The 13641-nt window shown below is 47.1% G+C and overlaps 1 long non-coding RNA gene across 2 annotated transcripts; it reads left to right on the forward strand.

Annotated features, from left to right (window-relative positions):
* The first annotated feature begins 3098 nt into the window (after positions 1 to 3098).
* Positions 3099 to 13130, forward strand: LOC135276396 (uncharacterized). Of its 2 annotated transcripts, XR_010343937.1 has the most exons (4): positions 3099 to 4360; positions 7427 to 7494; positions 10366 to 10515; positions 11362 to 13130. It is a non-coding gene; the product is annotated as an uncharacterized LOC135276396 (long non-coding RNA). The 2 variants fall into 2 exon arrangements; XR_010343938.1 differs by lacking the exon at positions 7427 to 7494.
* Positions 13131 to 13641: the final 511 nt, after the last annotated feature.

The following is a 13641-nucleotide window of genomic DNA, read 5'->3' on the forward strand; positions in this document are numbered from 1 at the left end:
CAGGGTTGGTTTTTCCTAAGGACTCTCTTCCTTGTAGACGGCTATCTTCTCCCTGGCTCCTCACATGGTCTTCCCTGTGTGTGTCTGTGTGTCCTAATCTCTTCTTATGACACTAGTCATATTGGATTAGGACCGAACTTTATGACCTAATTTAACCACATTTATTTCACTCTTATTTGTTAAGAGTCAGAGTCTTGCTCTGACGTCCAGGCTGGAGTGCAGCGGCATGATCACAGCTCACTGCAGCCCTAAACTACTGGGCTCAAGTGAGCCTCCTGCCTCAGCCTCCCAAGTAGCTGGGACTAAAGGTGTGCAATGCCACAGCCAACTTCACTTATCTTTTTAAAGACCCTATCTGCAAATATAGTCACATTATCAGGTACTGGGGGTTAGGCTTTAAACATACAAATTTTTGGAGGAATATTTCAGCCAATAACACTGTGCCTCAGGGTGTTAATCCTTAACCTAGGGAATATAATGATATTCTTAGAGAAAATCATGTGAAAGTGCTTTGTCGACTGCAAAGTGCTGCACAAATATTGTGTGGTTACTTCCTGCGTCCTGACAACTTGTGCCCGGATCCCTGATGTGATTGTTTAGATCTGGTAGAAATACCAGGCGAAGTCAGCCTCTTAAAGGTGGGAACAGTGGATAACGAGTGTAGAGGCTGGGGCATGAGGTGGTGGCATGCTCTCCTTGCATTAAGGCCCTCTCTCCCCCGCTGCACCCGATGTTGGTTCTGATATTCTGACTCATAGACAGTGAGCCCTACTATGTGTCATACCCTTGGGGCTGAGGGCAAGAGGGAAAGGGAACAATGGCCCACAGCAACATATAAAAGGCCCTCCAGGAGTTCTGGTGTATAAGCCCTCCACATAGCTGGAAATGATGGCCACAATTCCTCAGATGCCTGCCGGCTCTTTCTTTCCCATCTTTATTGGGGGATCAATAAGGTCACTTGCTGTAGGGAGACAGTGATTTACTCTGCCTTCCCTGGATCACATCAGGTTGATTCTGATCAGGTATCTATGTACCGTTACTCCCTGAGCAAGCATTTGGCAGAACTAATAGTGGTGGGGACCCAAGATAGATTAATTTCCTTTGGCCCACATACTCCATTTTCATAACATTTCTCTAAACTTAATGGAGGAACTTTTCCTTTCTGAACCTGCCCTTTTTTCTAGAAGGGTGAGGAAGGAAAGTCAGATCTCATTCTCAGATGATTAATGACCGGAGCCCTCCTGCAGTGTCCATGCTCCCACCCTGTGGCTTTCCTTTGAGATCAGTGAGAGTCTGCATAGATGAAGAGATACAAGCAGGTCCAAATAGAAGCGGCTTTTCCATATTAATAATAATGTTGAACAATAATGTCACTTTGGGTGCTTCCTCTATTCTTTGGAGCCATAGATAGCAGATTTATTGACTTGTTTTCCTTTGACTTACGGCTCTTCCTCGTTATTTTCTGTGTGGTTTTGCTTTGCTTCCTGGAAAGGGAAACAAATGGTTCTGGTGAGTCCTGGGAGAGGCCTAGTTTTGAAATATTACTCTGATGACAAGGCTGCTCAGAGGGAAGTGTGGCCAGAAGAGCATGTTGGGGTTCCTTGCTCACATCCCTGTGAATGTGGCCCCATGTGGCTGTAGACATTCAGTGGGCTCATGCCGTCTTTGGAACAGAACCCCACAAGGGGCAGAAAATCAACCTTCTAAGGCTTGGGGAGTGCTGAACTGGACAAACCAGGTTTTAGAGCTTCCTCAGTGACACACACCGAGTGGATCCAGCAGCCCCTCTTAAGGAGGGGGCCCCTTCTTCCCTTTTTCACATCTCCACTTCCCTCTCTTTAGGGCCCAGTGCTTTAGCTGCCTTCCTCTCCCATTGGAAATGCAAAGGTTAAGTGCATTTCACCTATCACTGAATACAAAGAAGATTCTGAATCTCAGAGAACTGCTAAAAGTGGAATTTCAGGCATTTCCAGGGAGGGTTTAAATGGTAGGAAGGGTGGGCTGGCCATTAGTTTGCTTCTCCTAAGACAGCATTTCTTTCTTGCTGTTGGGTCTGAGAGAAGCATCATTCATTCGACATGAATAAATAAAAGTTGGGGCAATTTTGGTATCTCCTCAGCTGGCTTAGATAAGTGTATGTGAGGGAGCCCATTTTTCACTCCTGGCCAGCTCTGTGCTTAAGTGGCCTCTTGGCAGCTAGGGTAGCCTCATTACAGCTGAGGTCCCTGGTAGACCTCCTCCTTCCTCTGAGCCCAGGCAGTGCCAGGAATGGGGACTCTGGCCGGCAATGGTGGCAGGGTGTCTTGTCCTGAAGACATGAGGTTGGGTTCGGCAGCTGGGTCCTCCGGGACGCGGCCCAGTGCACAGAACTTAACTGAGCCCTTCCCCTCACACCCCAAGTGTGGCCCGAGGCAGGTCACTCAGAAGTAGCAAGTGGGGTGTCCTGGTGGGAAAAGCCTGGCTTTGTGCAGCATCGGGCAAGGTTTTCAACACCATCTGGGCCTATTTCCTCATCTCTAAGGCGGGGGCCAGGAAGCCCGTCCCGCAGGGTAGTTGCAGGAAGAAGAAATGCATTTGAGAGCAGCTGGCGCTTTCCTGGCATGCGCTGCTCTCATCCCATTTCCCCAGATTTCTGGCTGGAACGTACTCTCGGGTTTCAAGGTTTCCTGGGAGGACAACGTGGAGAGTGGAGACAAAGATGCTGAAAAGCCAGGAAATCGCAGGCTCGGAAGCTCCCACAGGCACAGCCTGCGAACGCAGCCCCCCTCGGGGCCACGGCGAGACGAATCCGGACACTTACAGGCTGCCTGCGACTGGGGAAGCCAGCCACCGGTCTGGGCAGCTCCCGCGAGAAGACCCCGTCGCTAGGGATCATGGGGGCGGCAGACCCGTCTGAGGAGCGCTCAACCCGAGGCGAAAGAGCCCGGCGGGCTCGGCAGCCACGTGACCGTGCATCTGCTGCGCCTATTGGCTGTGCGCTCGCTGGCCACGCCCTAAGCGCCGGGCCTCGGCTCCAGGGGGCGGTGCTGCAGCGGTTGCTATGGAGTCTTCCGAGCGCGCAGGCGTGGGCTTAGGGTCACTTTTCGGGTGCTCGCTACTGGCTCTCCGGTTGGCGGGTCACCTTTATTTGCTGATCTTCGCGCCATGAGTCCTTTGGTGTCCAGCAACTTGCAGGGCAGCCGTCCCGCATGGGGCCCTTCAGTGAATGCCCTAAAACTCCGGAGTTGCTGCAGGAAAGCAGGCTTGCCTGGAGGGGGCACGTCCTTGCCGCCCGTGTCGTCGTGGTGCCTTGAGGGGACCCTTCTGAGAAGATCCTCGCAGAGGCCATGTCCCCTCTCCACGGCATCCAAGCCCAGTTCCAACTTGCTTTTCACGCCTGTCCCCCTGGGGAATGTCTACTGGACCTCAGGACAGCCCATCACCGCCCCCCGTGCATCCCCAAGGTGGATCTGCAGCGAAACCTCTGCGGTGACTCACAGTTGCGGATTAGTTATCTCCTTCCTGGCAGAAGGTGGCAGGCTGATGCTGGCCTCATTCCTGTGTGTCTGACAAGTCACAAATGTGAATTCACATCGTCACAGCTGAGTCATGCTCAGGATTTCCATGAGCCCTGCTGGGGTGTCCAGCTGAGCTCCCTTCCCCACAGCCTCCTCCAGCTCTGCAGCACCAGGCACCAGTGTGACTCATGGAGGCCTGTGGAAGCTGGGGCTGCTCAGTGAGGCTGAGTCTAGGAGGGGGAGAAAGAGGGAGCCCATCAACAATTACAGTGCAAACGCCGCAGCTGCTACCACTGAGCATCTCCAGTTAGGAATTGGTTTGTGATGTTCATTACCCTATGAGATGAGTTTTATCTCTATTTCACTCAAGAGGATTCTGAGGCTCAGGAGGTTGTGAATGACTCGGGGCAGTACAGCTGGTAGGTGGCAGAGTTGGAATTTGAATCCAGGTCGTTCTGACCCAGGAGTTCAGGCTTTTTCCCAGCCCAGCCTTTCCACTCGACCCCAATTAGCACAGTCAGATGCTGGGTGCCAGAGCTATTTACTTTGCCTGCGGGAGTCCAGGAGCTGGCTCCTAATGACTCCATTTGAAATGGTCTTTTAGGCAAAGGAGACTAGATAAATGTGGAGGAGAGGGAAAGAATTTCTGGCAAAGGGAACAACAGTATGCGCAAAGACGCTACCGAAGAGCAAGGCTTATTGTTCCAGTGCACTTCCAAAGCCAGGCGTGGTGTTCTTCCTTCCTGCGCCTTTTTACATCCCCAGCCACTGCTTGGCGTCACCTGGTTGTCCTGTGGGCACCTGAAGCTCAGCATTTCCCAGGCTGAACACTTGTCTTTCGCTGCCACATCTGCCTGCTCTGAGTGAGTATTCTTCCATCCTGATATTCTTGCAGGGACCCAGGTGTTGAAGACCAGGTTGTCTCTTGTTAACTTAAAAATCACACAATCTACAAACTTGGACGAGGAGACTTTCTTTCTTTCTTTCTTTTTTTTTTTTAGACAAAGTCTCTCTCTTTCGTCCAGGCTAGAGTGCGGTGGCGCGATCTTGGCTCACTGCAACCTCTGCCTCCCTATACAAGGGATTCTCATGCCTCAGCCTCCCGAGTAGCTAGAATTACAGGAGCCCACCACCATGCCCGGCTAATTTTTGTATTTTAGTAGAGATAGGGTTTCACTTTTTTTTTTTTTTAATAGAGACAGTGTTACTGGTGGAGGGTGTTCAGGTTCTTGTCATCTTGTACAAAGAATTGGGCAAAATGCACAAACACAGTAAGGAAAGAACAAAGCAACAAAAGCAGAGATTTATTAAAAATGAAAGTACACTCCACAGAGTGGGATTGGACCTGAGCACAGGGGCTCAGGAACCTGGTTACAGAATTGTCTGGGGTTTAAATACCCTCTAGAGGTTTCCCATTGGCCACTTACTGTATACCCCATGTAAATGAAGTAGTGGCTTGCAATCTGTCTGATTGATTGCAGAAAGTAACCAACCAGAGGATGAAGTGAGATTACAGAGGTTATACCCTATGCAAACGTCTGATTGGTTATGGAAAGCAACCAATCAGAGGCTAAAATAAATTTACGAAGTTACACTTCTATGCAAACAAAGAGCCTGCAATCAATCTGATTGGTTTCAGAAAGTGTGAATGGGGGTAGGGTTTGCAAAGGGAGTAGCCTCTGGTCCTTTTGTTACTTAGTTGTGGAAAGTTGGGGTTTTTCTTTTGGTTTAGTTCTGGGAAGTCAGCATGAATTGGCTTTAGGTTCCCTGCTTCTAGACCTCATCCACCTGCCTCAGTGGGGTCTTACTATGTTGGCTGGGTCGGTCTTGAACTCTTGGCCTCAAGCAGTCCTCCTGTCTCGGCCTCCCAAAGTGCTAGGATTACAGGTGGGAGCCCCCATGTCTGCTGAGAAGAGTTTATTTCTTATAAGGGGTTACAGCCTGCAGGGTGGCCATCCCATAGGCTGGGAAGAGCCTCCAGCAAAGACCGGAGACTGGCCCTCTGGGTGAAAAAGGGATAAGTCAGGAATTTAAGTTGACACGTTGACCAAATGTACATATTCAACAGGTTATCAGAGGAGCTGTGAGTATTCAAGAAGGGGGTCCTGACGCATGCATATTGAACAAACATGCATGTAACATACAACCCATGTTCACTTGAGGTGGAAACTTAACATTTGAGTGTATTATAGTTAGGCCTTATAGGTCAAAAGATCCTTTTAGGACATGAAAGCACTTAAGTGTGCAGCCTCTGTAAACTGACCAGGACTAGTTCATGATGGGTGGTCTCTCGTCTAGAGAAAGTTACTGACATCAGTCTCTTGTGCAATCAAAGCTGTAGTTATGGCTGGTCAGTTAGTCCGTGCCTATCTGCATGAACTGCAAATTGTTTTAATACTGCTTATCTTGAGACCAGTGCTTATTTAGGTGGTAGAAAAAAAGAAAAACCCTGTGGCTGTTAGAACAGAATTTATTCTTTAAGTGTAAGGGTGAGTGACTCAACCCTTGCCTGGTGTAAGGAACGTGGCTTTGCTTTGGTCAAGGATAGGCTGAAGTAGGATGTTTACATCCTGCATGACTCAGCGAGTTTAGAGCGCAGGCGTATAACTCTATTTGTTATCCCATCCATGGAACCCTAACATGGGAAGGCCATCTCTTGGCACTAAGCCACCATTATCTGTAAAAGATATAATTGCCCTGCTGACACTGTACAGGTGCTGGTGTCCAGAGAAAGAGAGAGAGCCAGAGCTGTCCATCTTTGCAGATGGACAGAGGGGAGCCAGGACACAACTCGGCTCACTTGTGCCCAGAGAGAGACAGTTAAGCTGGCAACCCTGAAGGCAAGGGAGAGCTGGCTGTGCAGCTGTGTGTGTGGGAGCCACCAGACTAAGCAGCTGAGACAGGGCAGACAATGTGAGAAAGCTATTGGTGAAAACTGCTGCTGAATAAAACCATATTCACCTGACTACAGCCCCCGAGTGTTCTTTCTGCTCATCTACCCACTCCCTTTGGACCTCAGCATGGACTGGAACCTGACCCTGAGCGTGACATTTGGCGTAGTCATGAACCTGACCCATGGCGTGGCTGTAGGTCTTATTTATAGTTTGGTACCTTATTGTCAGTCTTTTGTCAGGCTTATGATCTCTATTTTAGCATTAATACTCATCACCTGTGTCTAAACCACAAAAGGAAAGGGGTATAACGAGGCCTGTCTGACCTCCCATCCTGTCATGTCTGGGAACTCAGGTTTTAAGACTTTTCTGGGGTCCCGTTGGCCAAGAGAGGGCTCGTTCAATTTGTGGAGGGGAGCTTAGGTTTGTATTTTTCGTTTATACTCGGAAGCTCCCTCTCACATCCAATTGTATGGAAACAGCCTTTTCATGTATTTTGTCCAGTAATTTATTTTTAATTTTTAATTTTTTTGCAGGAGATGGGTGCCTCTGGTTCTCCATCAAGGCCAGAAGCATAATTTGATGACAGCATTCTTTTTTTTTTTTTCTTGAGATGGAGTCTTGCTCTGTCACCCAGACTGGAGGGCAGTGGCATGATCTCAGCTCACTGCAACCTCCATCTCCTGGGTTAAAGTGATTCTCCTGCCTCAGCCTCCTGAGTAACTGGGATTATAGATGCATGCCACCATGGCCAGCTAATTTTTGTACTTTTAGTAGAGACAGGGTTTTGCCATGTTACCCAGGTTGGTCTTGAACTTCTGAGCTCAGGCGATCCACCCACCTCAGCTTCCCAAAGTACTGGATTACAGGTGTGAGTCACTGCCCCCTGCCAATGACAGCATTCTTTTTGATTATTTTCTTTTCTGCTGTTCAGACACTGTTAATTGCTTGTAGTTTCCTGTGATACTAATGAGGCAGGCTAGTTTATGAGTGTTTTGTTCTCTTTTTTCTATCTCCTCCCATGCGCCCTCTGAGCAGATAGTGGTACTCGTCACATGTGCTTGCTTCAGGAAACTGGTTGAAGACCACCCTTCCTCCAGCCTTGCGTGAGTCTGTACTTGTTGAAGAGATTTTGTCACAAGTTTAGTGGTGGGGGAAGGGCAAAATGAGTGCTTTTGAGGTTTAAGAAGGAGAAGAAGATACTTTAGAACCGACTCTCACACCTCCTGCCTCCCAGCAGGGCCTTGAGGGTGTGGTGAGACCCAGGAAAGAAGGATGAAGGAAGGCTTGTGTTGGGTCAGCCTGGAGTATCTCCTGGTGTGCTGGTTTGAATCTGTGTCCTCACCCAAATCTCATGTTGAAATATCATCCCCAATGCTGGAGGTGGGCCTGGAGGGAGGTATTTGGATCATGGGGGCAGATTCTCATGGTTTAGCACCATCCCCCCTTAGTGCTGTGTCACTAGTGAGTTCTCACGTGATCTGGTTGTTTAAAACTCTGTGGTACCTCCCCCTACTCTTTCTTGCTCCTGCTCTGGTCATGTGATGCACCTGCTTCCCCTTCGCCCTCTGCCACAATTAGAAGCTTCCTGAGGCCTCCCTAGAAGCTGAGCAGAAGCCAGCACTGTGCTTCCTATATAGCCTGTGGAACTGTGAGCCAATTAAATCTGTTTTCTTTCTTTTTTTTTTCTTAGAGTCTCACTCTATAGCCCAGGCTGGAGTGGTAGTGAGGTTTCAGCTCACTGCAACCTCTGCCTCCTGGGTTCAAGAGATTCTCCTGCCTCAGCCTCCCAAGTAGCTGGGATTACAGGCATACACCACCATGCCGGCTAATTTTTGTATTTTTTTTTAAAGTAGAGATGGGGTTTCACTGTGTTGGCCAGGCTGGTCTCTAACTCCTGACCTCAGGTGATCCACCCACCTTCGGCCTCCCAGGGTGCTGGGATTGCAGGCATGAACCACCGCACCTGGCCTTAAACATTTTTTCTTTATGAATTACCCAGTCTTAGGAATTTCTTTTTTTTTGATATGAAGTCTCACTCTGGCTCCCAGGCTGGAGTGCAATGGCATAACCTTGGCTCACTGCAACCTCCACCTCCTGGTTTCAAGCGATTCTTGTGCCTCAGCTCCCAGGTATTTCTTTATAGCAGTGTGAGAATGGACTGATACAGATGCTTAGGGTACCAGCAACACAGGATCACTAAGGAGTGAGAAGGCAATTTTCAGAGTTGGTTAAAGAATATGTGGTAAATATACATGATGGAGTACTACTCAGCATAAAAAGAATGAAATCCTGCCATTTGGGACAACAGGAATGAATCACCATGTTCAGTGAAATAAGCCAGACACAGAAGACAGACACTGCATGACCTCTCTCGGCGTTAAAAAAGAAAAGTTGCAATCATAGAAGCAGAGAGTAGAGAGGTGGTTACCAAGGACTGGGGAGGGGAAGAGGAGGGGAGGGTGGGGAGAAGTTGGTCAGCAGGTACCATGTTACAGTTAGGAGGAAAATGTTCTGGGGATTTACTGCACAATAGGGTGGCTATGGTTAACAGAAAAATATTGCATATTACAAAATAGCTAGAAGTTTTTAATATTCTCACCACAAAGAAATGATAAATGCATGAGGTATTAGATGCACTAAGTACCATGCAACATGGATTTATATTAAAACATGAGATGGTATCCCACAAACATTTACAATGACAATATGGCGATTAAAAAACAAAAAGTTTTTTAAAATATCAGAATTAATTTGATATTCAAAATAAAATTCGAAGTTGTCATTAGAAAAAAATCTGAATTTTGTTGGATTTTCCTGACATGTATGATTTATTATTATTTTTATTTGAAGTACCCATGGATGGGCACTGCAGTCTCTCCAGTGCTCTGCACCCCTGAAGACCTTAGGTCGTGGTCTGGGCTGTGCCCCCAGGAGAATTGTCTGGGCTGTGCCCCCAGGCCTCACTTAGTTGTTTGCAAGGAGGATCATTGATTAGACTTTATGAAACCCTCTGTTTAGTTTTCCTCCCACCTAGCTAACATCTAAGGTGTTAACCAGTTCCAGTTTTTTTTTTTTTTTTCTTTTTCTTTTTTTTTTTTTTTTTCTGAGATGGAATTTCGCTCTTGTTACCCAGGCTGGAGTGCAATGGTGCGATCTCGGCTCACCGCAACCTCCGCCTCCTGGGTTCAGGCAATTCTCCTGCCTCAGCCTCCTGAGTAGCTGGGACTACAGGCACGCGCCACCATGCCCAGCTAATTTTTTGTATTAGTAGAGACGGGCTTTCACCATGTTGACCAGGATGGTCTCGATCTCTTGACCTCGTGATCCACCCGCCTTGGCCTCCCAAAGTGCTGGGATTACAGGCTTGAGCCACCGCTCCCGGCCTCAGTTTTTTTTTTTTTTTAAACTCAGGTATAGATTTTATTTCCAGATGATATTTCACAGGCTGAAAAGCACTGCTAATGAACACAGGAATTTCTCAGTCTTGCTTAGTCCATCCGCCCCTTTAACATGGGATATTTCAAAGGCAGTGCTGCATTCAGGGGATGATGGAATCCCATCGTTCTGTAATCCCAGCTACTGGGGAGGCTGAGGCAGGAGAATTGCTTGAACGCAGGAGGCGAAGGTTGCAGTGAGCTGAGATCACGCCACTGCACTCCAGCTTGGGCGACAGAGTGAGACTCCGTCTCAATTTAAAAAATAAAAATAAAAATAGAAATAAAATAAAACCAATGCCAGATGGTTGAAATTCTTTTGAGATAGAAGGCAGGACTCGACTGCAGAGGCAGGGCTCAGACACCGGACCAAATTGAGGACTAGCTAAAACGACTAGCTAAAAGACTTGAGTCAGGAAAGCCTTGACATTGCAAACTCTATGGCAAAACTGCATAAAAACTTGCTTCCAGCACCGCTTGAATTTTCTCGCAGGACTAACAATCTGCTCACTCTCTCTGCCCTGTCTCTTTCCTGAACAGATCCTGACCTTCTCTCCAAATTACATCTCTCAGGGAGCAGCCACACTGCCCTGCTTGTTCCGGTTCTGTCCTCCTTGTGATCTTCACTTCTGAGAGGTCTCCATGACCATAAATCACAGATATTTCTTTCCCTTTATGAGTCACACCTGGGTATGTAAATATCACATGCAGTCTGGGGCTGGGCATCTGAACATTGGAAATCCTGTGATCCAAACTCTGTTTGGTACCTTCCATGCATTCTCTCTTTCCAGTAGTTTCAAACTTCTCTGGAAACGGAGTTTTTCCCATAATCCACCATCCCGTATCTGCAATCTTAAAATCCAAAAGGCTCTGAAAACAGAAAAGGTTCATAACTTTGCAGCAAACTCACCTGGTAGCAAAAACTTGATCTGAACTGGGGCTGTTTATAGTCTTTATCCTGCTAAGTGTGATATTTGTGTTTTGCTTTGGAAATACAAATGTGTTTGACTATAGGGTGCTACTTTTAGACTTCAGTGGGGCTGCTATGAAATACGAAGTCTGTGCACTATATTAGCTTTTTGAAATCCAGTGCTTAACAAATTACAAAGCACCCCAGTGGTTTCAGATGAGGGATTTTGGAGCTGTGCTGCTTTTCTGTCTCTAGCACATGCACGGCACAGAGACCGTGATTTTGTGGGCTCCATGAAGGCATGGACCACACAGCCTTGGGACCAAAGCTGTGCCTGATGTGACACAGGTCTCCATAAAGGTTTGCCAAACAAGCAAGTTGGTGCTTACAATTTCCCATGACTGCCACTGAGATTATGTGTGCCTAAATAACTTGCCCATCACTTAAGAGAGATCCTGTAAATGTCCTTTGATCAATTTGTGCCGAGACTGTTGTCGACATTGTCGTTATTGTCATGTTCTCAAATATTTTTGCCTGAAGAGTTTGCCTGTCTGAGGACTTTTCACATGTAGAGGAGTTACTTCTCGTTCTTCCTGTTGAAATTACTCTCAAATCTTTTCTGACAGAGTTGCAAACACACTGACAGCTCCCGAATGATCTGATACAGGATCCTTAATAGGCGTGGAAGTGTTCGCCAGACAGAGAGGTCCTGCCCTTGCCGATCCCAGCTGGTTCTGTGTTAGAGACTCCGTGGGCGTCTGTTTGACAGTATCTGCCAGGAGCTGCAGAATAACTTTTCTGATCTGGAAGAGCAAATCTCAGATATTTTGCACATTCACAAGTATTTTAAAACAGTTTCTGTAAGATGCCAACATCACCTTTATAGTATTTTGAGGTTTTCCAGTGTGTACTGAGAAGAGCTCAGTTGGGTTTATACTGAATTTCAGGTGAGTTTCTTGACCACCCTTCTCACTTTACCACCAGCTTTGCTCTGGGCTCCTAACTATATCGCCCTGAGGATCCTGTGGATTCAGGTGACTGGTGCCCTTCAGGTCTCATTTGTGAGGACCCATTCTTCTTCCTGGGACTTTGGCTGGTGTCTTTCTTCTGCTAAACCAAATTTGCCACTTCCTTTTAGATTCCGTTCAAAACTCTCTCTTCTCAGGAACCTTTCCTGAAAACCTGACTCCTTATGCTGATTTGCTGATTTTTTCCTTATGATCCTTCTCTATGCCCTTGGTAAAATGAAGTTTGACAAACACAACTCTATGGCAATGAACATTTGCATTCATATAACTTTTCTCTTCTCTCTCTCTCTTTTTTTTTTTTTTTGGAGATGAAGTCTCTCTCTCTCAGCCAGGCTAGAGTGAAGTGGCGTGATCTCGACTCACTGCAACTTCCGCCTCCCGGGTTCAAGTGATTCTCCTGCCTCAGCCTCCCGAGTAGCTGACACTATAGGTGCATGCCACCACACCTGGCTAATTTTTTGTATTTTGGTAGAGACGGGGTTTCACCGTGTTGCCCAGGCTTGTCTCGAACTCCTGAACTCAGGCAATCTGCCTGCCTCAGCCTCCCAAAGTGCTAGGATTACAGGTGTGAGCCACCATGCCTGGCCTCTTCTCTTGAATTATTTGCTTAATCTCCCAGGAGTGAGTTTACTGGATGAAAGCATTTGGACTTTTTTTTTTTTTTCTGAGATAGGGTCTTGTTCTGTCACCTGGGCTGGAGTGCAGTGGCACGATCATAACTCACTACAGACTTGACCTCTGGCCTCAAGCAGTCCTCCCACCTCAGCCTCCTTCGTAACTGGGATTACAGGCACACATCACCACACCGGGCTTATTTTTGTATTTTTTGTAGAGACAGGGTTTCCCCATATTGCCCAGACTGGTCTTGAACTCCTGGGCTCAAGTGATCAGCCTGATGCAGCCTCCCAAAGTGCTGGGATTACAGGCATGAGCCACCTTGCCTGGTCTCCTTTAGACAGTTTTATGGCTGATATATTTTAATAATTTCTTAATTTCCATCTCTTTATTCATATCCTGTGTTTGGTGAGACATGGGTCTCATACTTTCCTTTATTTCTTTAGATCTGGCTTTCTTTAATTCTTTGAACATACAGTTGTCCTTTGGTATCTGTAGGGGATGGGTTCCAGGACCCCTGGGGATACCAAAATCTGTAGATGCTCGAAGTCCAATAGCTGACTCTCAGTATCTGCGGATTCAACCAATCATGGATTGAAAAATCGCAATGCAGGAATGTGGCTAGGAGGGCTGACCATACGTATGGTATTTGTAATAGCTGACTTGATCTCAGCTCACTGCAGCCTCCTCCTCTCGGATTCAACTGATTCTCCTGCCTCAGCCTCCTGAGTGGCTGGGACTACAGGCGTGTGCTACCACGGCCAGCTAATTTTTGTATTTTTAGTAGAGACGGGGTTCATCGTGTTGGTCAGATGGTCTTGATCTCTTGACATTGTGATCTGCCTGTCTTGGCCTCCCAAAGTGCTGGGATTACAGGTGTGAGCCACCGTGCCTGGCTGGCTTATGGTTTTTTTTTATTGAATGCTGCAGTTTATGTGTAGCATAGCAATGGAGACTGAAAGAAATACTAATTTTTCTAGGAAGTGCTTGCCCTTTTGTGTGGCAGGTATCTTGGATTAGGATCTTATCTCTTCAATCTAATAATTAGTTGAACTGAATTAGAGTTGAGGTTGCCACTCCAGTTAATTTAGTTCACCTCTGGTTTCAAATGTCTTGAGTGTGAGATCACCCTCTCTCCAGCAGGGCTGTGAAATCTAAGCACCATGACACCACAACATTTCCCTCTGCTTTTCTGTGTCATCTCCTGACTTCTTGGCCACCATTTATTCAATAAATTGCTATGGGAGAGAGTTGCAAGACAGA

This window comes from Aotus nancymaae, unplaced genomic scaffold (genome assembly GCF_030222135.1).
Source record: "Aotus nancymaae isolate 86718 unplaced genomic scaffold, 86718_ANA_hifiasm-v0.15.2.pri h1tg000022l_1, whole genome shotgun sequence".
Taxonomy (NCBI): Eukaryota; Metazoa; Chordata; class Mammalia; order Primates; family Aotidae; genus Aotus; species Aotus nancymaae.